The sequence below is a fragment of the Vigna unguiculata genome, chromosome 6, assembly GCF_004118075.2.
Source record: "Vigna unguiculata cultivar IT97K-499-35 chromosome 6, ASM411807v1, whole genome shotgun sequence".
Taxonomy (NCBI): Eukaryota; Viridiplantae; Streptophyta; class Magnoliopsida; order Fabales; family Fabaceae; genus Vigna; species Vigna unguiculata.
Genome location: NC_040284.1, coordinates 7,913,446 through 7,938,623, shown reverse-complemented (window position 1 = coordinate 7,938,623; position 25,178 = coordinate 7,913,446). Strand labels below are relative to the sequence as shown.

Below are 25,178 nucleotides of genomic sequence, written 5' to 3'. Positions count from 1 at the left end.
TAAGTCATTTTTAATAATTTTTGGTCTTTGATTAATATTCATTGATTTATATATATGTTTTAGTGTTATTATTACTCTAATATTTATTATTATATTATTTCATATTTTTATTATTAATAGTATTATTTGAGTAATCTTTTTCTAACAGTTTGTTACTCATATATTGATAGAGGATTGACCCCAACCAAGGATGGAGGCACATGCTTAAGAAGACTAAGCATGTTTAGAAAGGAAGTTCACTAATCCTTCATCCCTTTCATTTGTGTTTGTTATTTTTTATTCCCAAAGTTGACTTAGTTGAGTCAACCTTAGTTGACTTGTTGACCTTTGACTAGGTTTGACTTGTTGACTATAGTTGACTTGACTTAAGCCAACATGCTAATCTATGTTTATTTGCTTTGTAGGTTAATTAGGAGTAAGAAAGCAATGCTAGGTGGTGCATGGTGATTGGGGAGCATAAATGATGTGGAAGAGAGAGTAAAGCAAATGCATAAAGCATAAAGTAAAAGGCATGAAGCAAGTGTACCTATGTACCTTTGGTCTCCTTTGTTTTTAGCACACTTTTGCCACTTTTTGGAGACATATGAGACACATTCTTTGTCTCCTTTTGTGCTAGAACGAAATTAGCTTTGCACACACCATAGTTAGCTCTTTTGTCGTTCATTTTTTGTAACCTTATTTGACCTAGTTTCTAGAAGCTAGGGTTAGGTTTTTGTAGAGACATCCTTATGTATCTATTATTTGCTTAGAAGCCCCTAAGTTCTTCTATATAAGGGGTGCTCCTAGACATGTAAAAGGGTTGAACATTTTGAAGTAAAAACATTCTTGTGTCTCAACCATTTGTGAGAGTTTCCTCTCTAGGGAGTGAATACTTTTAAGCCTTATCTTGCATAGCAAGTGGCGGCACACATCAACTCATCTTCAAGATTGTCATGGCTTCTAGCCTAGCCTTGTAGTGACATGCTTCTCACATTTTTACCATTTCTTTCCTTTCCATTTTGTGTTTTCTTCTTTCTTTAATTGTTCTTGGTTTTCTATGGTTTATGTGCTTTCCATTTCCTTTTCGTTTTCAATCAATCCATCATCTTCTTCTCTTGAGCTTTGTGAAAGGAACATTCACATCTAGATAGCTAGCTATCTTAATGTCCAGTGGGGATTTCACTTAGTTTTCTTAATCAACTCACACCATATTCAATAATCTTAAAAATGAACAAGATAATCCTTCATCATATATTCTTCTTTAGGAGATGCTGAAGGAATATCGAAACTTGGATCCCTCCTTAAGGAATAACGGAAGAAGAATATTGCATTCCTATGCTTATTTATGTTGGGTAAATTAGAAAACTGCCTATTCTTCTAAACTTGTACGATTTTCCTTTCTAACATTAGTGGCATAAAAGGTTGATTAGAATTTAGTTTTATATATATATATATATATATATATATATATATATATATATATATATATATAAATTTTGGTTTTTATTAGCCATTATTTATTAGCGGTTATAATTAACCGTTACAAATATTTTCGTATATTTTTATTTCTGTCAATCTTTCTTCATCGTTACAAATTTTTATATTATTTTAATTCTAAATTATTTAACATGTTTTTGTTTTGTTTGCAAATTATGTTTTTCTTTTTTCTAAGGGTTTTTTTCGATCTTCTTTCTCTGTCATATTTTCATGGTTCGCAACAACTCAAATTTTCTTACGATATGCGATTCTTTGCTCTTCATTGTTTTTTTTTTCAGATAATTATTTCATAATTTAAGTGAGATTTACTCTCTTCCTGAAACCTAAATTTCCACTCAAAGTGAAGACCCATTCCCGTCAAGATTCGAAACCTAAATCTAATGTTGTTGGCATTGCGTCGAAGTCCCCCGGCGAAGGCAGAGAGAGCAACAAGGGGAGCATGGAGATGTCTAGGTTGGATGCGTCGAAGAGGAGCAGGTCGTCGAAGTTCACGGCAAGGCAGAACAACTTGTCTAAGTTGCAGTTAAGGTTTACCATCACCAGCGGCTCTCTGATGAACTTCGGGTCCATCGAAGTAACAATAAGAATCCAATTCTTTTTTCTCTTCTTTATGAGCTCATACATTTTCATTCAAAATTTTGATACATGAGAATGCTTTCTTATTGGTTTTGTCTGTTTAATTTAATGACTATGTACGTATATAGTGCTTCTTGATTAGTGTTCGATTATAAAACTCGGTAAGAAGAAGATGGTTTTGAGCTTTGACAAAGCAAGGAAGACAACAAGGAACTAAGAGATTGATTAGAAAGCTTGTAATGTTCCATTATCTTAATCAACTATATTCAGATGAGAATTTTAATATCATTATCTTAATTCATTTTGCAGTCTTAATGTATTATTTTCTATAGAGAATGTAATATTCAATTAGAGTAAATATGTCTATGCTTAAATTTAATAGTTGTTTAATTATAATGTTATATAGTCTATTACACACTGCCATTCCATCACAGATTATCATTGAATTAATATCTAACACAAATATTGTAAAAGTGAACAAAGTTGGTGCACATTGTGGTTTGTAATTAGATCGACGACATTGTGTAGCTTATTTTTTTCTTAATGTTTATCATGTAGTATAGTTTTAAGATGGTTAACATTAGTTCTTCTGCTAAATGCATGCCTGCTATAATTGATGTACAGTAATATCAGAAGCCAGAAAGTACAGGACCAAGATGGTGTTGAGTTTGGTGAATAACTATGATGACTTTGGAGGAAAGAAACAATATTTGAGTGGGCAAAGAGTGAGGGTTAGTCCCCACATTATGAAGATGACTTCTTCACAAAACTTCTTGTCAAGGGATTCTACAAGAACCATATCCAGGTAATTCTACAAAAACCAAAATTTTCTCACTCTTTTAAATCTATTCCTTATTCTCTCCCTCCTGAAAGTATTCTGAAACATGAATAAGTCCTTTACTTTTACATTTTTATTACTTTGTGTTATAAAAATTCGTGATCAGGTCCATGATGAACTAGTCTCCATTAGGACTTGACAAAAAGAATATCACTCTTATGTTCTTTCTAAGTGATGAATACAAAAAATCTTGAAATTTTGAAGACAAAAAAGTTGGACCACTAGAAATGTTTATTTAGAAAGTTATTTGAGCCTGTACATTTATTAGCTTATCAGACTCCAAAGGCTTTATTTTGACTTCTATGAGAATAAATAAGTGAACGGACAGGCGGCCACAGATCACATCAATCTTTCATACTTTATTTTGAATTTTTTGTTGTGTCTTGTTATACTTGAAAATAAAATTTGATGCTTTCCTTTTACCATTGCATTGTGTGTTTTTTGTCTCTATTTTAGATGCTTCATGCTTTGCATGTTTACTCTGTTTTTAATTCATGATAGGTTATATAGTTTTGCAGCAAATTCTTATCAATCAGTGTTTGTGTCAATGTGGTGGGAGCAACATGACATATGACAGGGGAATGGTTAGATTTATACGCTTTTGGATCAGAGTATTATAAAAAATGCATACTCTTTGTTTAGGATTTAATAGGTTTATTTTATGATTTGCCTAGACATGCCTATGGTTCCTTGCATCACCACCAAGGGTTTGATTGCATCACACAACCTAGAAAATAACAATTCGAGCCTGAGTACTGATACATATTTAATAAATGAGTATTGATACATACTACCCTTATTCTTGACTTTGAGTATATTTGGGCAAGTTTTTCCATAAACACTTCTCAGAAAGAAAATAAGAAAAGAATAGAAATTAGTTTTTTCATAACCAAATTTGTAGAAAATTTTCATTTAGCTTCTCTAAATTTTTATTTTAACTTGTCCATAGGCTAAATTTAAACTTATGGATAAACTTTCTTATTTCTCTCCCGAGTGCTTGTGAAAAAGCTTGTTTCAGTAAATATATATACCACATTATATTAATGGACCTCTTTAAACAAATTGTTTTGAATATTATATACATATACTGTGACACGAAATCTGTGTGGTTGGAAAATTGAACCCCACATGTGAATACTTGCATAAATCAGCAACAATTTAGATATACGTAATCTAAGTTTCAAAAGATCAAAATGTACATGCAACTTTTTACCTATTGCTTCTTTTTTTATCTCTTCCTCTCATGTATTTTATCTTAACTCTTCTTAATTTTATTCTATGTTCACATTACATGTTTTTTAGATTTCAACAAAGTGTAGCCGAAACCTGCAAAATATTCAGTTTGGTCAGTGATCTCTACTTTCATAGATTTACTGCACCCTTCATACGACTAATTACTACTTGCACCTTAGATTTCTTTGTAATGTTCTTTTATTGATACCATTTTTAAAACTAATGGAAATTTAATAACACATTTTAAAATATATAAAAATGAAATAATAAAATTAAAAACCAGTACATGTATAAAAAGCAGTGTGAGTATTTTATTTTATAAGAAAAGGTTTATCTATATTGAAAAGTTCACTAGATAGATCCCTTATAGGTACTTTACACTTTACCTATGGATCATCATTTTTCAAGGAAATGGATTATTTACTGTGCTTTCATGTAAATTCAGTTTTATTATAATAATTTACCACAAGTGCATAATAAAATATATTGTTATAACTTGTAATTGACCTCCTTTCTTTCATGTTCTACACCAACATTTCTTCTATTTGGAATTGAGACTAGGTCATGGTAAGTTGTTTCAAGTTTTAGGTTGAACTCTTTAGTAAGTTGCTAAATCATTTACCTAGATTATGTAAAATTGAACTACATATGGCTTGAGGTTAGAGTGTATTTGACTTAGAAAAATAGATATGTAAAGGAAGGACTTCTCCAGACATTCTTTTTTCTTTGCTTTCTATATCTTGGGTTGATATGACTACAAGAAAATGCTTCATTAGTAACCCATTTTAGTGATAAAAAATTGTTAGTTACTATAATGACTAATTTATATACAAGTTTACAAAGTAAAAATATTATTGGTTACTAAAATAGTTACTATTATAAATAAAAAATTATAATTGGTCACTAAATTGGTTTTTAAAATTAGCTACCATAGTTTTGGCTACAAAAATAACTTAGTTACTAAATTGGTCTCTAATTAATTAGTGACAAATTTAGTGACCAATTATAATTTTTTATTTATATTAGTGACTATTTTAGTAACCAATAAATTTTAATTTTGTAAATTGGAATCTAAATTGGTCACTACAGTGACTAACAACTTTTAGTCACTAAAATTGGTTACTAATAAGACATTTTCTTGTAGTAATCGAGCTTCCACTATATTCTCTAACGATAAACTTGTTGCAACACCAACTGCATGAAATTTTGGCACTACATGACTATAAATTTCCAATATAGTATTAAACCTATGCCAGTGTATTTGTTGTGACCCCATTAGCAGTTGTACCAAAAATGAAAAGTCCCATGTACTCTCCTTCCAACAATATAATAACAAATGATAACCTTATTTATTATTATTTTAGTTTATATGATCTCCCTTTGCACTATTAAATTACCACTATATTTTTTAAATGTAAAACAACGAAATGAGTAAGAAGCCAATAACTTTGTTTCTATTTGATTGATTATTTCTTGATTATTTTCTAGGCTACATGGTGTTTGCTATGAGAATCCCTTGGCACCATTGATACATGGTTTATGACTTACATTGTACTACTTTTCATTTTAGTAATGCTAATTAATATTTATAGTTGTATGTTATTTGACATGTGATGAAGGATTATCTTGTTTCTTTTTAAGATTATTGAATATGGTATGAGTTGATTAAGAAAACTAAGTGAAATCTCCGCTGGACATTAAGATAGCAAGCTATCTAGATGTGAAGGTTCCTTTTGTAAGACCTGTAGAATTTAATTAATTAATTAAAATTAATTAATAAATGCGGGTGGGAAAATAATTTATAACATTAAAATTATGATTAGTATGACATGAAAAAATATTAGCTCATGTGGTTGAGAGTACTTTAATTGTGTGAAAGGACTTGGGTTCGAGTCCTATGTATGTCATTTTTCGGTTATTATTCGTTATTATTTTAAATATATGATAATCATGCTGTAAAATGATATGTTAATTGGATGATGATTGTTGGCATGAAATATGAATTGACATAATGGTTTGATGTTGATTTGACAATTGCATGGTTATGGGTTCAAGGGGAAACCCAAAGTAAACTTTATTTTTCTTTTGCTAATGTTAACTTTGGATGGAATTGGAAGGGGTAAAGGGAACCTAGCTTGAATCAGCAGCCAAGGGTGGCTGTAACCACAACTATAATGAGAAATGAATGGTCATTAAAACATAATTACGTGTATTTTCGTTTTTTGATCTTTGGATTGGCTTGAAGCACTAGTTTAAAAGTCAAAAGTGAAGGTTTGCGGAAGGTTTTGCAAGGCTGGAAATATACCTAGAAAATAGAGACGAAAAGTGAGAGTGAGGGGACTAGCGTGAGTGAATTTTGAGGCTGAGTTGAGGAGGATCAAGAGTGGCCATTGGTGATCAAAGGAAGAGCTTGAGAGTTTCAAGTGTAGCAAAGGAAACCAGGTTAGGGGAGCTGTACTCCGTTTTCCCTGTTCTTTTAATAATTACATGAATAATATGATCACTTGAATGCATATTTCCCCTTTTATCTGTGTGATTTTGATTTTTGGAAATTTTCCAGAATCCGCCTGGCAGGCTATACATAGCTGTCAGGCGGCTCATACCAAATTGTGTGTGTTCTGGGTTACTTGATGATCCGCCTGGCGGTGAAGCCCTGTACTGCCAGGCGATGCAATGCTGTTTCTGGGTTCTCTGAGGAACTGCCTGGCAGTGATGAATTTCTGCCAGGCGACGCGAGTCTGTTGACTCAATTTTTATGATTCTGTGCATTATGGGGAAATTCCAATCGGGGGAAATTCGAGGGTTGGTGGTTACGAGATGATTGAGGTAGTATTTTGTTGAATTCCAGTAGGAATGACCCAAGAAATTGATGGAACAGTGTTAGGGTGGGAAAGCATGGAGACCTTGCTATTAAACCAAATGATGTTGAACTTTCGAGGGGGAATATGGTAAGGGTTGGGTATAGAATTACACACTGGGTTGTATACGAGTGAGTGCGAGTATGGACTAAGGGATAATTGAACAAGAAACATTGCAAGAGAATGAGGGAAGTTGATAAAGGATTTGACAGAACCTGGGAATTTCCAGGACTGATGCACCGCCTGGCGGTGCGGAGCTTGCCGCCAGGCGACAATTCAGACGTGGTGTTTCTGGATTGAGAGTGAGTTGAGGGTCTGAGGAAGTTCGGTGCGGTTGGGATGCATTAAGAAGGAGTCGGGAATTTCGGGATGGTGAGTCTATGAAATGGAACTACAAAAATGGTAGATGGGTTATGTGGAGAGGAGTACATGAGGATAATAAGTAATAAAGGTAAATTAGATACTGGTACGAGTCATAAAATGGTGAATGGTAATACGTGACTTTGGGTGGTCTAAGAGAAAAACAATAAGGAATACCTGAGACTAGTGAACAAAGGAATATAAGATAGCGGGATAAACTTTTGTAGTTAAGTGAGTTACTTAAACCAAAATTCTGTTTTGTGTGAGACAAGTTGATTGGTGAAACCTTAAGGTTAATTGGTACTGTCAAATTGGGGTTTGAGAACAAAGATGGTAAGTTGTAATGGTGAGTTATATTAACCTTGGTGGCATCTTAATTTATGTATTGTAAGTGCATGAAAAGGGTTGGAGAGAAATTATATGGTGAGGGTTGGGTGAATTGAGTCGTAGTGTAATTTGGTTGGACAATCTGGAAGTCAGTACTGTGCAGCTTACTGATATGGCGCCTGGCGACAGGGTTGAGACAGCCAGGCGATAGCAATACATAGAGGGCTCTGGAGTGAGTAGCGCCTCGCGGAGAGGAAGATTCTGCCAGGCGAACAGAGCAATAACAGTGAGGTTCTGGAGCGTTGGCGCCGGGCGGTGGTGACTGAACCGCTAGGCGGTGGCGACTATGATTACGTGTTTTGAGGCGCTTGGCACCTAGCGGTACGTGACACCCACCAGACGATCTTAGAGCTGGCAGCGCCTGGCGGCACGTGTCCCCTGCCAGGTGATTTGTACTGCTGTAGCTTGGGATTTTGGTTTCGTATTTGTGATCTACAAGACGTCTAGCGGTGCTTTAAAGGTGGGTTTGTTGGTGTTCCTTGAGTTGTGGCTCGGAACGTATCCCTTGAGTTGTGGCTCGGGATAGGGGTTAAACATGTGGTATTCCTTGAGTTGTGGCTCGGAATAACATCTCTTGAGTTGTGGCTCGGGATGGCGGATGAACACGAGGAACCCTTGAGTTGTGGCTCGGGTTGGCGAGTGTTGCCGGTGTGAGTGTGCTGGTTGTGGCCAGTACGGATGGGTCCAGATAGATTGCCCTCCTTAGTTGTTGGCTGACGAGTTTGATAGTCTTGGGACGATACGGACTACGTTCATATATGGAAACTCTACCTGGCGTTACGGTGTATGATCCGTAGCATTGTTTCCTGCACGTGCTCTATCGGTTGTGGCCGATAGGTATGGCAACAAGTCATCTTGAAGTATTTACTAGACGATGTAGAACACGAATAATCTGAGTAGGATCATGTGGTATGAATTAAAAGATGTAACAATGGGGGATGTTTAAGTATTCTTAGTGATATGTGCATATGTAAATGTATCTGTATAATTATATATGTTTTATCTGTTAAGCTCACCCTATCTGCGTGTGTTTGGCGATGATTGTGTATGCGGTACACGGAAGCAAATGTTGTTGATGCAGGTGGCTCAGGTGACCCTTAGCAGCGGAGTGGGGATAGACTGGGGAAAGACTAGTGTTTATTTTCAGTTAATTTTTGAATTATGATGTAACCCTTACGGGATTTTTATGAGATATGTGTTTAGTGATTTTGGATTAGACCTTTTGACGATAAATTAATAAATTTTGAATTTTCCCGCGTTTTGGGGAAATGAGGTATTATTAACTGCCGCGTATTTTAAATTATTGGTTTTATTTATTTATAAATTCGTAATATCCTGACGGGATGTTACACCTTTCACAAAGCTCAAGAGAAGAAGATGATGGATTGATTCAAAACAAAAAGGAAAAGGAAAACACATAAACCATAGAAAACCAAGAACAATTAAAGGAAGAAGAAAATATAAAATGGAAAGGAAAGAAATGGTAAAAATGTGAGAAGCACGCCACTACAAGGCTAGACTAGAAGCCATGGCAACCTTGAGAATGAATGGATATGTGTTGTCACTTGCTATGCAAGATAAGGCTTAAAAGTATTCACTCCCAAGGGAGGAAACTCTCACAAATGGTTGAGACACAAGAGTGTTTATACTTCAAAATGTTCAACCCTTTTACATGTCTAGGAGCACCTCTTATATAGAAGAGTTTAGGGGCCTTTAAGCAAATAAAAGATACCTAAGGATGTCTCTACAAAAACCTAACCTTAGCTTCTAGAAACTAGGTCAAATAAGGTTACAAAAAATGAGAGACAAAAGAGCTAACTATGGTGTGTGCAAGGCTAATTTCGTTCTAGCACAAAAGGAGACAAAAAATGTGTCTCATATGTCTCCAAAAAGTGCTCAAAGTGTGCTAAAAACAAAGGAGACCAAAGGTACATAGGTACACTTGCTTCATGCCTTTTACTTTATGCTTTATGGCTTTGCTTTACTCTCTCCACATCATTTATGCTCCATAATCACCATGCGCCACCTAGCATTGCTTTCTTACTCCTAATTAACCTACAAAGCAAATAAACATAGATTAGCATGTTGGCTTAAGTCAAGTCAACTATAGTCAACAAGTCAAACCTAGTCAAAGGTCAACAAGTCAACTAAAGTTGATTCAACAAAGTCAACTTAGGGAATCAAAAATAACAAACACAAATGAAAGGGATGAAGGATTAGTAAACTTCCTTTCTAAACATGCTTAGTTTTCTTAAGCATGTGTCTCCATCCTTGGAGAGAATTTGACCACAAATTCTTTAAGCCTTTGTAGATGGAGCTTGACTTGATTTGGGGGAGGATTTGCACCTCCCTTTTATGAGCTCTTGTTCCATCCTTTCTAAGGGTATTACCCCTCGCTTTGGTTAGGCCATCCCTCTTTTCTAGACCATTCTTTCTTGCTCTTTAGCTTCAAGCCTTTGAATGTGCTCTTGGATTCTTTGGTCACTTTGCTCCTTGTCTTTTCTTAATTGTTCAAAGGACTCCTTCCTAGACAACTCCAAATCCCGAAGCAATCTCATCAATGTATTGTTTTTGTTTGGAGCGGGTGCATTCGATGAACTTGCCATGATTCCTACAACAAAACACTCAAAGGCAAAACAAAATAAATGAATTAGGGGTTAGCCAACATGAAAACCAAGACCAATTCCAACCCAAAATGTAACCCAAGTGTTTAGATCACTCTCCCAGAGTAACAAGACAAGGCTACACTCAAAGCTCCTCCAAGGAGTGAAGAAAACACTTTGTTCAAAAATCCTTTTCTTGCATACAAGTGGCTCGGTTCAAACACTTAAGAATTTCAAGAAGACAAACATACTATGACAAAACCAAGAGTACCTAAAGACAAGCAAGAAAAGCACAAAAACAAGAAATGCTAAACTCTAAAGAAGAAAAGTTTGAGACAAACTTTTAACAAGACTAAAACAAGAAAAGCACATTATAAGAATGACATGAAAAATACTTGAACATGCATTCCCTAGTCCTAAATCATGCATACACCAAGAAAGATTATAACCAAGTCAAAGAATGGAACTAATTTGCCAATATCACCCATTTCTCAAGCATGAAAACTAGTAGCATAACACTTAGTGACAAACACACTTTGAGTTCACCAATGAGCAAGTTTGCCGGTTTTTTGACAAATTTTGGTGTAAAAATTTTCTTCTTTTCACAACTAGCTTCATAAAATGGTGAGAAAGAGTTTTAGGTGGCTTGGACACTTAGTTCCTCAAGTTTTAGGTCAAAATCAATTTCATGGAGCATACATCAAGCAAGACATAAAGTGAAAGCAAGATTCAAATACTTGGAAAAACAAGAATAAGAAAACTTCAAGTTAACATATGACATATGACTCATGCAAAAGTTAGACACATTTAAAGACTAAATATGACATACACAAAGACACAAACATGTAGCTATCATGCATTTAAACTCATGGATTTGAGGCTCAAAGACTAAGCATCCAAAGACATGTTATCCAACCACATTTAGGAGCTTAAAGAGATGCAAAAACCGTAGCCAAACTGCCACAACAAAACCTGAAAATGTTGATTCACGTATTCTTGGCAGATCTGACCTTTGCTCACTAATTTGATCATAACTTTCTCCACAGAACTCCAAATGCGTTGGTTCTTTTTTTCTGGAAACTAGACTCAAAGAGCTTTCTTTTGACACCACAAACGTAATTTTTGGACCGCTGAGCTGGTGCAGTTTAATGTTTTAAAATCGTTAAGTTTTCTGCCAGCACTGTTTTTGTGTGTCATGGAAGTGGATTTGAACCATACCAAGATAGCTACAACAAGACAAGGTTAGCACATGAAAAACACCATATTCAAGATAACCTAGGCTCTAGATACCAAATGATGAAGGATTATCTTCTTCCTTTTTAAGATTATTGAATATAGTGTGAGTTGATTAAGAAAGCTAAGTGAAATCTCCACTGGACATTAAAAGATAGCAAGCTATCTAGATGTGAAGGTTCCTTTCACAAAGCTTAAGAGAAGAAGATGATGGATTGATTCAAAACAAAAAGGAAATGGAAAGCACATAAATCATAGAAAACCAAGAACAATTAAAGGAAGAAGAAAACATAAAATGGAAAGGAAAGAAATGGTAAAAATGTGAGAAGCACGCCACTACAAGGCTAGGCTAGAAACCATGGCAACCTTGAAGATGAGTGGATGTGTGCCGCCACTTGCTATGCAAGATAAGGCTTAAAAGTATTCACTCCCAAGGCAGGAAACTCCCATAAATGGTTAAGACACAAGAGTGTTTATACTTCAAAATGTTCAACCCTTTTACATGTCTAGGAGCACCTCTTATATAGAAGAGTTTAGGGGCCTCTAAGCAAATAAAAGATACCTAAGGATGTCTCTACAAAAACCTAACCATAGCTTCTAGAAACTAGGTCAAATAAGGTTACAAAAAATGAGAGACAAAAGAGCTAACTATGGTGTGTGCAAGGCTAATTTCGTTCTAGCACAAAAGGAGGCAAAGAATGTGTCTTATATGTCTCCAAAAAGTGGTCAAAGTGTGCTAAAAACAAAGGAGACCAAAGGTACATAGGTACACTTGCTTCATGCCTTTTACTTTATGCTTTATGCCTTTGCTTTACTGTCTCTTCCACATCATTTATGCTCTCCAATCACCATGCGCCACCTAGCATTGCTTTCTTACTCCTAATTAACCTACAAAGCAAATAAACATAGATTAGCATGTTGGCTTAAGTCAAGTCAACTATAGTCAACAAGTCAAACCTAGTCAAAGGTCAACAAGTCAACTAAAGTTGATTCAACAAAGTCAACTTAGGGAATCAAAAATAACAAACACAAATGAAAGGGATGAAGGATTAGTAACTTCCTTTCTAAACATGCTTAGTCTTCTTAAGCATGTGCCTCCATCCTTGGTTAGGGTTAATCCTTCATCAACATGGATGGTCATCAAGTCCCTCAACAAATGGTAATGGAAGCTGGAGACACTTTCAAGAGAATTCTAGCAGAAGGGAGATCTTTGCTGAGTATGGTGTGTGTTTCTCCTTGATCATGAAGTAAATTGTGATTATCTAAGGATATTTCCAGACAATCTATGTGAGGGAAGAGCATCCTGATAACATGTCTATTTCCTAAGGATTTCCTAAGGATCTCTTATAAGGGTGTCAGCTAAAAACAAGTAGCATTTCATTGGTTAGACTATATGTTCATCATGCCTCCTTCCTAATCAGCTGTGAAAGCATTTAATATGGATTTCCAGTGCTTAATCAACATTGCAGTTTTTGGATTATTGTTTTTGGGGTGTTTCTGTATATGTTTACATTTTATATTCTCCTTTGTTAGATTGCGAATCATGCTTACTTTAGCTTGTATTCAGATTCAGAATTTCTTTTAGTGGATTTTCCCCACTTTTACAGGTCATAACCGATGCATGCACTTCCTTATTAGTATTACTTATAGAAAGTTAAGAAAGTTGTATCCATATTCCTTTTTAGTCTTTTAACAATAACTAGTGATTTTTCATGTTAAACTATAACTTATGTTCTCCTTTTTCAGGGGTTTGCATATATCTTCCAGCTAGAATATGTGTATCAAGTATGAATTGACTAGTATCCTATGAGCAGGCCAAGCAAGTATCAATCTTTTATAACTTTTTTTATACTTTTTGTAACTGTATGAATGAATGAAGTGTATTCTTTAATGTGACATGGCTTATGTTATTCTTCTTTTTAATCATCATGAATGAAGAAGGCTATGTCCTTGAGGTTTAGATGCACTGTTATTGTAATCTCTTCTCTTATAATGGGATTAAAATGAAATAATGACTTGTCTTGTAGGAGTTTATGGTGTCTTCGTCCTTGCTTGTTGTGATAACAATAATAAAGAATTTTAAAGTATTTGCAAGATTGATTAGTATTTTAACTTTTTAGGTAGTTTTTGTAAATTGAGTTCTTAGTTTAGTTTAGTTTAGTGCAATTGCAATTTTTTGGCCATTCTAGGAGAGTTTTTTTTTTTGTTTAAGTAGTGAATTTTAGAAGTCTTGTTAGAAGTTAATTTGTGAGTAAATTTTGTTATCTTTAGTCCATTAGAACTTATCTAGACAATTTATAATTTAAAAGATATTTTTTATGATTTTTAATTGTAAAAATATAATATATTTTGTGGTAGTTTTTAATTATAAAAATATGATATTTTTGTGGCGATTTTTAACCGTTAAAAATGAAATATTTTGTGGCGGTTTTTAACCGTAAAAAATGAAATATTTTATGACGGTTTTCAACCATCAAAATATGATAAAATATCTTAAAATAAAAGTAAATTTTGTAACGGTTTTTAATCGTTAGTATTTTTTTTTCTTTTCTGACAGCAATACCAGCGGTTAAAATTTCTTCTGTCAGAAACAATTTTTGACATTTGTAATTTTGACGATTTTTAAGACCGTCAGAAATTTCATTTGTGACGGTTTTTAACCGCTAAAATTTATAATTTTAACCTTCACAAATATTCACTTTTTTTGTAGTATATATATATATATATATATATATATATATATATATATATATATATATATATATATATATATATATATATATATATATATATATATTAAAGGTGTGCCTTTTACAGCAATTGAATTCCAGAGGCAACTTTAATGGCTAGATCTCATCTTTCGAGCACGACATTTGAAATAGTGGAAAATAATATGTTTTATATTGTTGGAGGTAGCGGGTAGTACTTGGTATCCTAGGATATGCAACATGTTGGACAATCCATTATTTAGCTAGCATTACTTTTGTTTCAAGTTTCTGATTAGAAGATCATAGGTTGATCTTCGTTCTTAGAATTGGATAATTGGATGATTTATTAAAAATTGACCATGAGATTGACTTAATGAATGAGTTAATTCCAAGGTATACAAGTTAATGAACAGACGAATACAGAGTAAGAAAGGAATATTTATATTTTAAATTTATAATAAATAATTTAAATTATAATAAAAATATATTTTAATTGATAATTTATTTTAAAATTAATGAAATTAAATTTAGAAATAAATATAAAATATGAAAGCTTTTGTAGAAAAATAAGGAAGTAGAAAATATTTAAAACAAATTATTATTTAGAGACCAATATTGTGACCATCTTTTATCTTTATATATTTGGTCATTAAATTGGTTTCTATATAATATAGTCACTAAATTGGTTTCTATTTAGAATGGTCATTATATTTGTTTCTAAATATTTGGTTGTTAAATTGTTTTCTATAAATTTAGTTGCTAAATTGATTTCTATAAATTTGGTTGCTAAATATTTCAATATAATTGGTTGTGAAATTGATTTCACCATAATTGGTTACTAAATTGATTACAACATAAGGATTTCAAGAAAATTAGTTACTCAATTTGTTTCAACATAATTGGTCACTAAATTGGTTTTAAATTACAAAGTAAATTAATAGAAATATTAGCTACCTATGTTTAGCTACTCATGAGACTATTGGACTCTAAATTAGTCACTAATTGAATTAGGGGTTAAATATGTTTTTAGTCCTTGAACTTTGACCCAAAATTGGAATTTATTCCTGGCCGAAACTTTGATAAATTTTGGTCCCTAAACTTTCAAAATGAATGAATATAGTCCTTTTAACCCAATTTTGTTAATTTTTTTTTTAAATTTCGAACGCATTTCTCAGTAAATATTGAGCCGAGAATGTGTCAAATGGTATAAATAATTTCAATATTTACATGAAACACATTCGCCATGTTGAATAAAGTCAACGTATTTAACACCACATTTTCTTGTAGTGTTTGTATTTAATACACTCTCATATTTAATGTCCTTTATATATTTTATACTTTAATATTTAAATGTCCATTATATTTTACTCCATATTTATAAATTATAGCAATATAATATAATACGACATTAAATATTTTTTTTGTATTTAATATTTTCATATTTAATGTCCTTTAATGTATATGTAATATGAAATAAAGTACTTTATTATATTGTTTTATATGTCTTCTTTAATTATTAAATTGGTTTAACTATTAAATATGTCTCTATATTTTAAGTTTATAATTTTCTTTCGTTAATATATTTTTTATTTATTTAATTGAATTTTGATATTTTTAATAGAATTAATTGAACTCTTTCTTTAGTTTCATTAATCTCATTTAGAAGGTGTAACATGTTAAAGTCTGAAAGGTATCACATGTTAAACAAGATGACACCTTTCAATGGATGTTAGTGTCAATTTAAAAGAATGGACCAAATTCATAATTTAAAAAAATATTGGAATTCAATTGAGTTAAGAAATATTATAAAGACCAACATGAATTATAAGCCTAAATATAAAGACTAAATTAGTAAATAAATCTATAAAATATTATTATATATTTAATGTAATATAATTGAGTTTGTCATTTTCACTTGATTAATCATTTATGGATTTTTTAAATATCAGTGTTGAAAGTTGACAAGTCACCTTCATTATTAAAATTAATAAGATCATCATTACAATCTTTGTTGTTATTGTTATCGTCATGGTCATTTATGTCGTTGTCATCTTCATCATCGTTGTCATCATCGTCGGTGTTATCTTCGTCATCATTGCTTTCATTGTTTTCAAGAACATATCTGTAAATTTTAGGATTTTTGAAGGTTAAAATAGTCAAAATGACATCCTTATCTGCAATGACTGGACCACCAATGTTACCACAAAAGACATGACCATGAGAGGTAGAAATATGAATCCCAAAATAAAAGGAAGGTGGATGGGTGGCTTCTGAGAGAAAGGTGTATTGGTTGTCATACAAGTAGGAGCCATTAAGAGAAAGTATGTTGAATGGGCCATAGACCATAGTAACAGGGACATCAGTGATGTTACAAAGGGTCATAGAGGCAATGGTACCACATGCACTTTTAATGGCAAGACTGGTTTCATTCTGCCGAGCAACGTCAAGAATGGACTCGATGATGTCACATCCTGAATCAACTTTGACCATAATAAGCCTTGTGGGTGGTGGTGAATGGGAGGACGATCCAATTTGGTGCCCTCCAAAGGATTTAGAATCTGAGTTAGCAAATAGGAAGTTTTGGGAGAAAAACTCTAGCATAGACCTATTTGTCATTGTGAAAAAGAGAATGAATAAAGAGAAAAGGTAATTTGACTGAGAGAGACTTAGATGGAGATAGATGAAAGAGACTTGTTAACAAATGAATTTATAGTTTAGAAGTGATGTTGATTTTTTTTTTTCAAAAAAGATATCTAAGAAACAAAAATGTAATTTATTTTAAGAAAGATTGAACATAGTTTATATTATTATCTATAACAATATCTAAAGAGATACTATTTTTGTGTTTACATTGTTTTTCCAGTTTTACTCTTAATTATTATCATAAAAATTAATTATTTTATAAATAGTTTACCTTTAACGGTTATTCTAAAAATCTCTTCTGTCTTTAACAATTATTTTAAAAACTTCTTTTGTGTACATACAATGGCAGATTATTATTGTGGCAGGGGGCCATCGCCCCCCAAAAATTTTGAATTTTTTTTTATAATAGGTATTTTGATTTTTTTTAATAGATATTAGGTATTTTGATTTTATTTTGTTATAAATATTAAATCAAATATTTTATTTCTTTTATAAACATAATAATTAATACCAATAAATAATAAAATATAAAATCAAATATAATAAAAAATAAGATTAAAAAGATTTATCAAGATATTTTTTATTATTTGTTTTCATTATAGGTTGTGTTTTTCATAAATTGTTCTCATATTTCATTTTTATATGTTTTCTTTTGTTTCTGAAAAGAAAAAGATCTATTATTTTTTCTATTATTTTTTCTCTTATTTCTCTTTCATTCTCTTCCATCCTCGAGGAAGAAAAGAAGAAGGTAATTCTTTCGTCTCACTTGATAGTGAAATATTAGTTCAATAATTTATTTAATGAGTCTCTTTTATATGTTTATGCCTTGAGTTTCTTACAAATTGTTCTCATCTCTCATTCTTACCTATTTTAACTTTTCCTGTTTCTACAACTACAATGGAAAGATCATTTACTGCAATAAAAATTATCAAAACAAGATTCCGGAATAAAATGGAAGATGAATTTCTTGTCGACAATATGATTATTTACATTGAAAAACAATAACTGAAAATTTTAGTTCTGATTCAATTATTGATGAGTTTAGGGATCTGAAGGGACGAAGGGCAATCTTTTAGATATTTGTGATTTCTTTTTTAGTTATCGTTATACTAAGTTATGTATTTATTTTTATTGTGTTAATGACAATAATGAGATGTATAAATTTTGGATGTATTATTTTGGCTCCCCCAACAATGTTGGTCAAGATTCACTAAATTTTATTTTTTTAATTTTATATTTAATAACTATTTCAAAAATTAATTATATATTTTTTATTAATCTTAACTTAAATTTTTATGAAAATAAAAAAATGCTGACACACTACTTTACTTTACGCTGGTATGCATAATGAAATTTTTTTTTGATGAATAAATAGTTTTATATATAAAAATATTGAAATGGAGAATTAGTTGAAGATTCTGCAATTTGAATAAAATACTTTTTTAATTAATTTTCAAATAGTTTAATACAAAAAATACTGGTTCTAATTTTTTATTAATTTGTTTAATTACATTAAAGTCAAGTTAAATTCATCTTTTACTATAAAAATATAGGTTAGTTGGTGTGATTTTTAACTTGATTGATAATTTTGAGTTTAAATTATACGAATATGATATTGTGTTATATTAAAATAGAGATTTTATCATGTATTGATTTTTTTTTTATGATTTAAGTATGTATTAAATTAAAGTAGGTGGAATGAGCCTGATATATATTTTTATTCTGAGTATATAGACAAATTAAAGGGTGTTGGTAGAATTAGTGTATTGCATTTTCTTTCGCGAAATTGAAATTTATTTTTTTTTCCAAAATTATGATACAATTTTTTTCATAAATTTTAAAAATTTTGATACACTTCTAACCTTTTAATCTAACTGTGTTCTTAAGTATTAGATAATGTTTTATAATAACATTAATTTATTTAAATCGTGTGACACACCATTTTGAAATGTTATTTAGATATAAAAATGTTTAATATAATCATGTTAAAAAAATTATATCTACTCATTTATAAAATTTATAGACCAAAATATATGAAAATTAACAAAAAGAAATATTAATTTCGCGTGCAAATATAAAAAATACAAACATAATTAACATTTTTGTTATTATAATCAGAAAATAATTAGTCCATAATATTGTTTGAACATAGTCTTAATCATTTTTTTTATAGAAATAATGATTAAAATTGTAGTACAGGTGTCTAATTAGAAATAAATATTGTAAATATAATTATAATAAAAATCCGAAACAGTCTAGGAATGTATTTTTAAAATAATTCATTAATATGTTTACATGAAAATCAGCAAGAAAACTGCGTAATTCTGATTTGAATTTAATTAATGTTGAAATGTTTATTGAGAAAATTGTAGTAAAAATAGATTATTATTGGAAAGACTAAGTACAATTATAGTTTTATCAACGGATAAATTATATTATATTTTTGAATTTTATACTTTCATATGTAGTGGCAATTAATATATTTTATCTTCATAATCAATGTTTTTACATGGAAAATGTTTTTATATGGGAAGTAACAAACAAAAATATATGTCTATTTATATCACTCTTGTAATTAAATTATACAAATAAAAATATTAAAATGTTTTTACATGGGAAGTAACAGAAACTGAAATATATGTCTATTTTTTATTATACTTCTAACAGTTATATTTTAAATTCTTTTACACAAAATTTACAGTCAACACGAATAAAAAATTCATAGCAATAATAATGAAAGTTCTTCATTTAATATACGCAATTTGTTTTGTGATTTTATTTTAAATAATATTTTAAAATTATAATACAAAATTTAAGCACTACAAATATAAAAATATGCATAATAAAGAAAAAAATGCGAACCGAATTTCAATAAAAAAATTAATTAAACTATTTTTTTTAATTTTACTAATTTAATAAGTTAAATTTTATTTTATCTACTTTATTTTTTTATTTATTAATACAAAACATAACTATCCAGAATAGGATAGACAAAAGTCAAAACAAAAATTGTATATAAAAGTCATAAAATATATTATAAAGAATCAACATTTCATTTGAAACTTCCTTCCTTATCAAGTAATTAGATTGATATTTTAAAAATTTTGTACATTTTTTATTTAATATACTTTCATATTTAATGCCCATTATATATTTAATGTTTTTATATTTAATGTCTATTATATTTTATAAGAAAAAAAATAAAACCTTATATTAAGTAATTAGGTTTATATTTTGAAAAAAAGTGTACATTGTGTATTTATACTTTCATATTTAATGCCCCTTATATATTTAATAATTTTATATTTAATGTCTATTATATTTTATAATAAAAATAAAAAACATATATGCATAATATTATGAAATAATAAAAAAATGTGCAGTGATAGTCTTTCTGTTGGTTTCAATAACATAATTAAATGAATTAAATTTTTAAATTTTTTATTAATATACTAAATTGAGTTTTACTTTTATCCATTTTTAAAATTTCATTTCTTGTTTTTTTTTAGAGTTATGAATATGGTGAAGTTGTTTAAGAAAGCTTTTTGAAAATTCCTACTGGACATTAAGATAGCATGCTATCTAGATGTGAAGGTTCATTTCTCAAGCTCATGAAAGGAAGAAGAGAGTTGGATTTAAGCTTAAACACACACGGCAATAACAACACTTAAAGAGCAAAATGAAAGAAGAAACAATAAAAATGGAAAGCATAGAAGATGAAGAATGGAAGAAGCACGCCATTCATAGGGGGGGATCTAAGCCAACCAAGCCCTAGAGATGAGTGATGGTGCCGCCACTTGCAAGCAAGATAAGGCAAAGGTGAGTTCACTTCTAGGAAGGAGAGCTCCCAAAAATTGGTGGTTGAATGCACAAAGTTTATAACAAAATGATCAACCCTTTTACAAGACAAGGAGCACCCTTTAAATAGGAGTTCATAGGGGTCCTTTAGCAAATACAAAAACATGAAAAAGGATTAACTAACAAACCCTAAACCTAATGTGAGAGTGAGTCTTGGCCAAGTGAAGGGAGATGATTGGTGGAGGCATTCCCATGAGGATTCTAGGCCAAAAGAGGAAGGAGACCAAGTGACCTTCTAAGGCATAAACCACAAAGGCAAAAGGAGACAAGGTACATGTCTACTTTTGCTTTTGCTTTATGCTTTTTTTGCTTTCCTCTCTGTTCCACTTCATCCAAGTGCTCCAATCACCAAGTGCCACCTAGCCATGCTCTACTTTCTCTTAATTACCTACAAAACAAGACAAACAAGGATTAGCATGTTGGTTTAAGTTAATCTAATCTTGGTTAAAGGTCAACTTTGGATCAAAGTCAACAAGTCAACTAGAAACCAACTTAGGGAATTCAAACTAAAGTAATGCAAAACAAAGATAAAGGTGATGGAATAAAAGACTCCTCTCTAGACATGCTTCTAGTGATCCTTCTTGAGGGAGCTTCTAAGGAGGTGGTCACGCCTTCATCATCCTCCCCTTCTTGGAGAGAATTCAACCACGAATTCTTAAACCCTACATCAGAAGGAGAATGGTCACAAACATTGAATGAGTTACTTATGTTGTAGCTTGGGGTAAGTCTAACTCATAAGCATTGTTGTTAATTCTCCTAATGACTTGAAAGGGGTCATCCCCTCTAGGGAGGAGCTTAGACTTCCTTTGAGTAGGGAATCTTTCCTTTCTCAAGTGAAGCCAAACTTAATCTCCCTCTTGGAAGATGATTTCCTTTCTTCCCTTATTACCATCCTCTTGTTGTTTCTTAACTCTCCTCTCAATGGTTTCCTTGACTTGTGAATGCAAGTCTTGGATGTACTTGACTTTGGCCTCACCATCTTGGCAAGTCCATGCCTCATGAGTGGGAAGGGGAAGGAGGTTTAAGGGAGTTAGGGGATTGAACCCATACACAACCTCAAAAGGGGAATGAGAAGTAGTGGAATGCACAACCCTAATGTAGGCAAACTCTATGTGGGGAAGAAGTTCCTCCCACTCTCTAATGTTTTGCACTATCATACATCTTAGCATTTTCCCTAGGGTTCTATTAACCACCTCGGTTTGGCCATCACTTTGGGGATGGCAAGTGGTGGAGAAAAGAAGCTTGGTGCCAAGTTTACCCCACAAGGTTCTCCAAAAATGGCTTAGGAACTTGGAGTCCCTATCACTTACAATGGACCTAGGTAGGCCATGTAGTCTTACCACTTCCTTGAAAAAGAGATTTGCAATATAAGTTGCATCATCAATCTTATGGCAAGGAATGAAATGGCCCAACTTAGAGAACCTATCCACCACTACAAAAATGGAATCCCTACCTTTTTTGGTCCTTGGGAGGCCTAAGACGAAATCAATAGATATGTCAACCCAAGGCTTGGAAGGGATAGGCAAGGGAGTGTAAAGACCATGGGGTTGGACTCTAGACTTGGCTTTCATGCATGCTATGCAACTTTTGCAATGCCTATCTACATGCTTCCTCATGTGAGGCCAATAGAAGTGTTCTTTCAAGACTTCCAAAGTCTTGTTTGGCCCAAAATGCCCCATTAATCCTCCCTCATGTGCCTCTCTAATGAGTGAGGCTCTTAAGGAACCTTGGGTAATGCAAAGTCTCTTACCTTTGAAAAGATATTGATTGAGAAGGTAAAAGTCTTTGTAAGCCCCTTAGTGGCACTCACTAAGAATGGAGGAGAAATCAACATCCCTTGGATACAATTCCTTAATATGATCAAAACTAAGAAATTTAGTTTCAAGAGTTGAAAGGAGGGAATGCCTTCTTGAAAGTGTATCCGCTACAATGTTAGCCTTTCCTTGCTTATGTTTGATCACATGTGGGAATTGCTCTAAGAACTCTACCCACCTAGCATGTCTCTTGTTTAACTTGCCTTGGCTTTTCAAAAATTTGAGTTTTCAAAAATTTGAGTGACTCATGGTCACTATGTATCACAAACTCTTTTGAAAGAAGATAGTGTTGCCAAGTTTGCAAAGTTCTCACAAAAGCATAAAGCTTTTTGTCATAGGTGGAGTAGTTGATGTGACTCCCCTTGAGTTTTTCACTAAAATAGGCTATGGGGTGCCTTCTTGGAGAAGCACGGCCCCAATGCCTACATTGGATGCATCACACTCAATTTCAAAAGTTTTGAAGAAGTTAGGGAGGGCTAAGAGTGGTGCATTGATAAATTTTTGTTTTAAAGTTTCAAAAGCCTTTTCTTGATCTTTGCCCCACTTATAGACCACACCTTTCTTAACCAATTCATTGAGAGGGGCATCTATGGTGCTAAAGTTTGGCACAAACCTCCTATAAAAACTAGACAACCCATGGAAAAACCTAAGCTCACTTACATTCTTTGAGGGAGGCCAATCCTTGATGGCCATCACTTTTTCTTGGTCCACATGGACCCCATGTTGATTTATTTTGAAACCTAGGAAGATCACATGATCCATCCCAAACACACATTTCTCCATATTAGCATACAAGGATGCCTTCCTTAAGGTCTCTAACACACTCCTTAAATGATGCAAGTGGTCATCTTGAGACATACTATAAATGAGAATGTCATCAAAGTACACCACAACAAACTTCCCTAAGAACTCTCTAAGAACATGGTGCATAAGTCTCATGAAGGTACTAGGTGCATTGGTCAAGACAAAAGGCATGACTAACCACTCATATAATCCAAACTTAGTCTTGAAAAAGGTTTTCCATTCATCACCTTCTTTGATTCTAATTTGATTGTACCCACTCTTCAAGTCTATTTTGGAAAATATGGTTGCACCATGTAACTCATCAATCAAATCATCTAATCTAGGAATAGAATGCCTATACTTGATGGTTATGTTGTTGATAGCCCTACAATTTATGCACATTCTCCATGTTCCATCCTTTTTGGGGACAAGAATCACGGGCATTGCACAAGGACTCATGCTATGTTGCACCCACCCCTTTTCTAACAACTCATTCACTTGTTTTGATTTTCCTTAGCCTCCTCGGGACTAGTCTGATAGGTTAGCCTATTAGGCAAAGATGAGCCTGGTATGAAATCAATTTGGTGTTCTATACCTCTTATGGGTGGGAGACCCTTTGGAGGTTCTTGAAAAACATCTTTGAACTCATCTAAGACTAATGACAAGTCTAAGGAACATCTAGAGTGAGGGTTTTGGAAGGAGGGGGAAGATTCACTAGGATAAGCTAGGAAGATGGGTTTTTGGGTAAGCATTACCTTCTTCACCCCTTTGAGGGTGATCATACTCTTCTTGGACTCATTGCCATGCCGTTGCGCCTTCTTTTGCGCCTTCTCTTCTTTTCTTTTCTTTATCATTTGTAATTGGTCCTCATTGACTTCTCTTGGTAAAGAGGTAGTAATGTGATTTTTATTGCCTTAGAAGCTAAAGGTAAATTTGTTGGCATGGCCATCATGAAAAGCTTTCCTATCAAATTGCCATGGCCTTCCTAATAAAATGTGGGTTGCTTCCATAGGCACTAAGTCACATAATACCTCATCTTTGTAGTTTCCAATGGAGAAGTTAATAAGGACTTGTTTGTCCACTTTAATCTCACCTTCCTCACTAAGCCAAGAAAGCTTTGGCTTGGCATGAGTGATGGTTTTCAAGCCAAGCTTGTCCATAACCCTTGTGCTAGCCACATTAACACAACTTCCACTATCAATTATGAGGGAGCAAGTTTTGTTGTTGATTTGACACCTTGAGTGAAAAATATTTTCTCTTTGGTTTTCAAATTCTTTAGGAACTTGGCCTAGCATGCGCCTAACCACCAACAAACCTCCTTCATTAGGTTTGATTTCATCCTCACTTGAAGATTGGGAAGAAGTGTGGGAGGAAGAACTTTTAGGGGAGGGGGGAGAAGAATGTTCACTTTCAACCTCTCCTTTAGGGTTCAAGATCATGTTCCTCTTTGTTGGGCAATTTGAAGCAATGTGACCATAGCCCAAACACTTAAAACATTTGATGGAACTAGTTCTTGAACTTTGAGAAGAGTTTGCACTTTCATGGGAGGTTCTAGACGAATTAGTCCTAGGTGGGTAGTTTTTGGAAGGTGGTTTCTCATCCTTTCTTTCCTTTCCTTTCCAAGTTCTAGAGTAGTATTCATTGTATGAAGTATTCCTCTTGGCCTCTTGTTTCTTTTTTAATTGACTTTCAACTTTTAAGGCTAAGTGTAAAATTTTGTCAAGAGTGGAATACTCATACAACTCAACTACATCTTGAACTTCTCTTCCAAGATCACTCACAAATCTAGCTACCTTTTCTTCTTCACT

The 25,178-nt window shown here is 32.5% G+C and overlaps 1 long non-coding RNA gene across 2 annotated transcripts; it reads left to right on the top strand.

Moving 5' to 3' along the window:
- The first annotated feature begins 1,645 nt into the window (after nt 1-1,645).
- On the top strand, nt 1,646-4,365 carry LOC114186788. 2 transcript variants are annotated; one of them, XR_003605152.1, is made up of 3 exons: nt 1,646-2,288; nt 2,677-2,857; nt 3,392-4,365. It is a non-coding gene; the product is annotated as an uncharacterized LOC114186788 (long non-coding RNA). The 2 variants fall into 2 exon arrangements; XR_003605153.1 differs by having other exon boundaries at nt 1,647-2,050.
- Nucleotides 4,366-25,178: the final 20,813 nt, after the last annotated feature.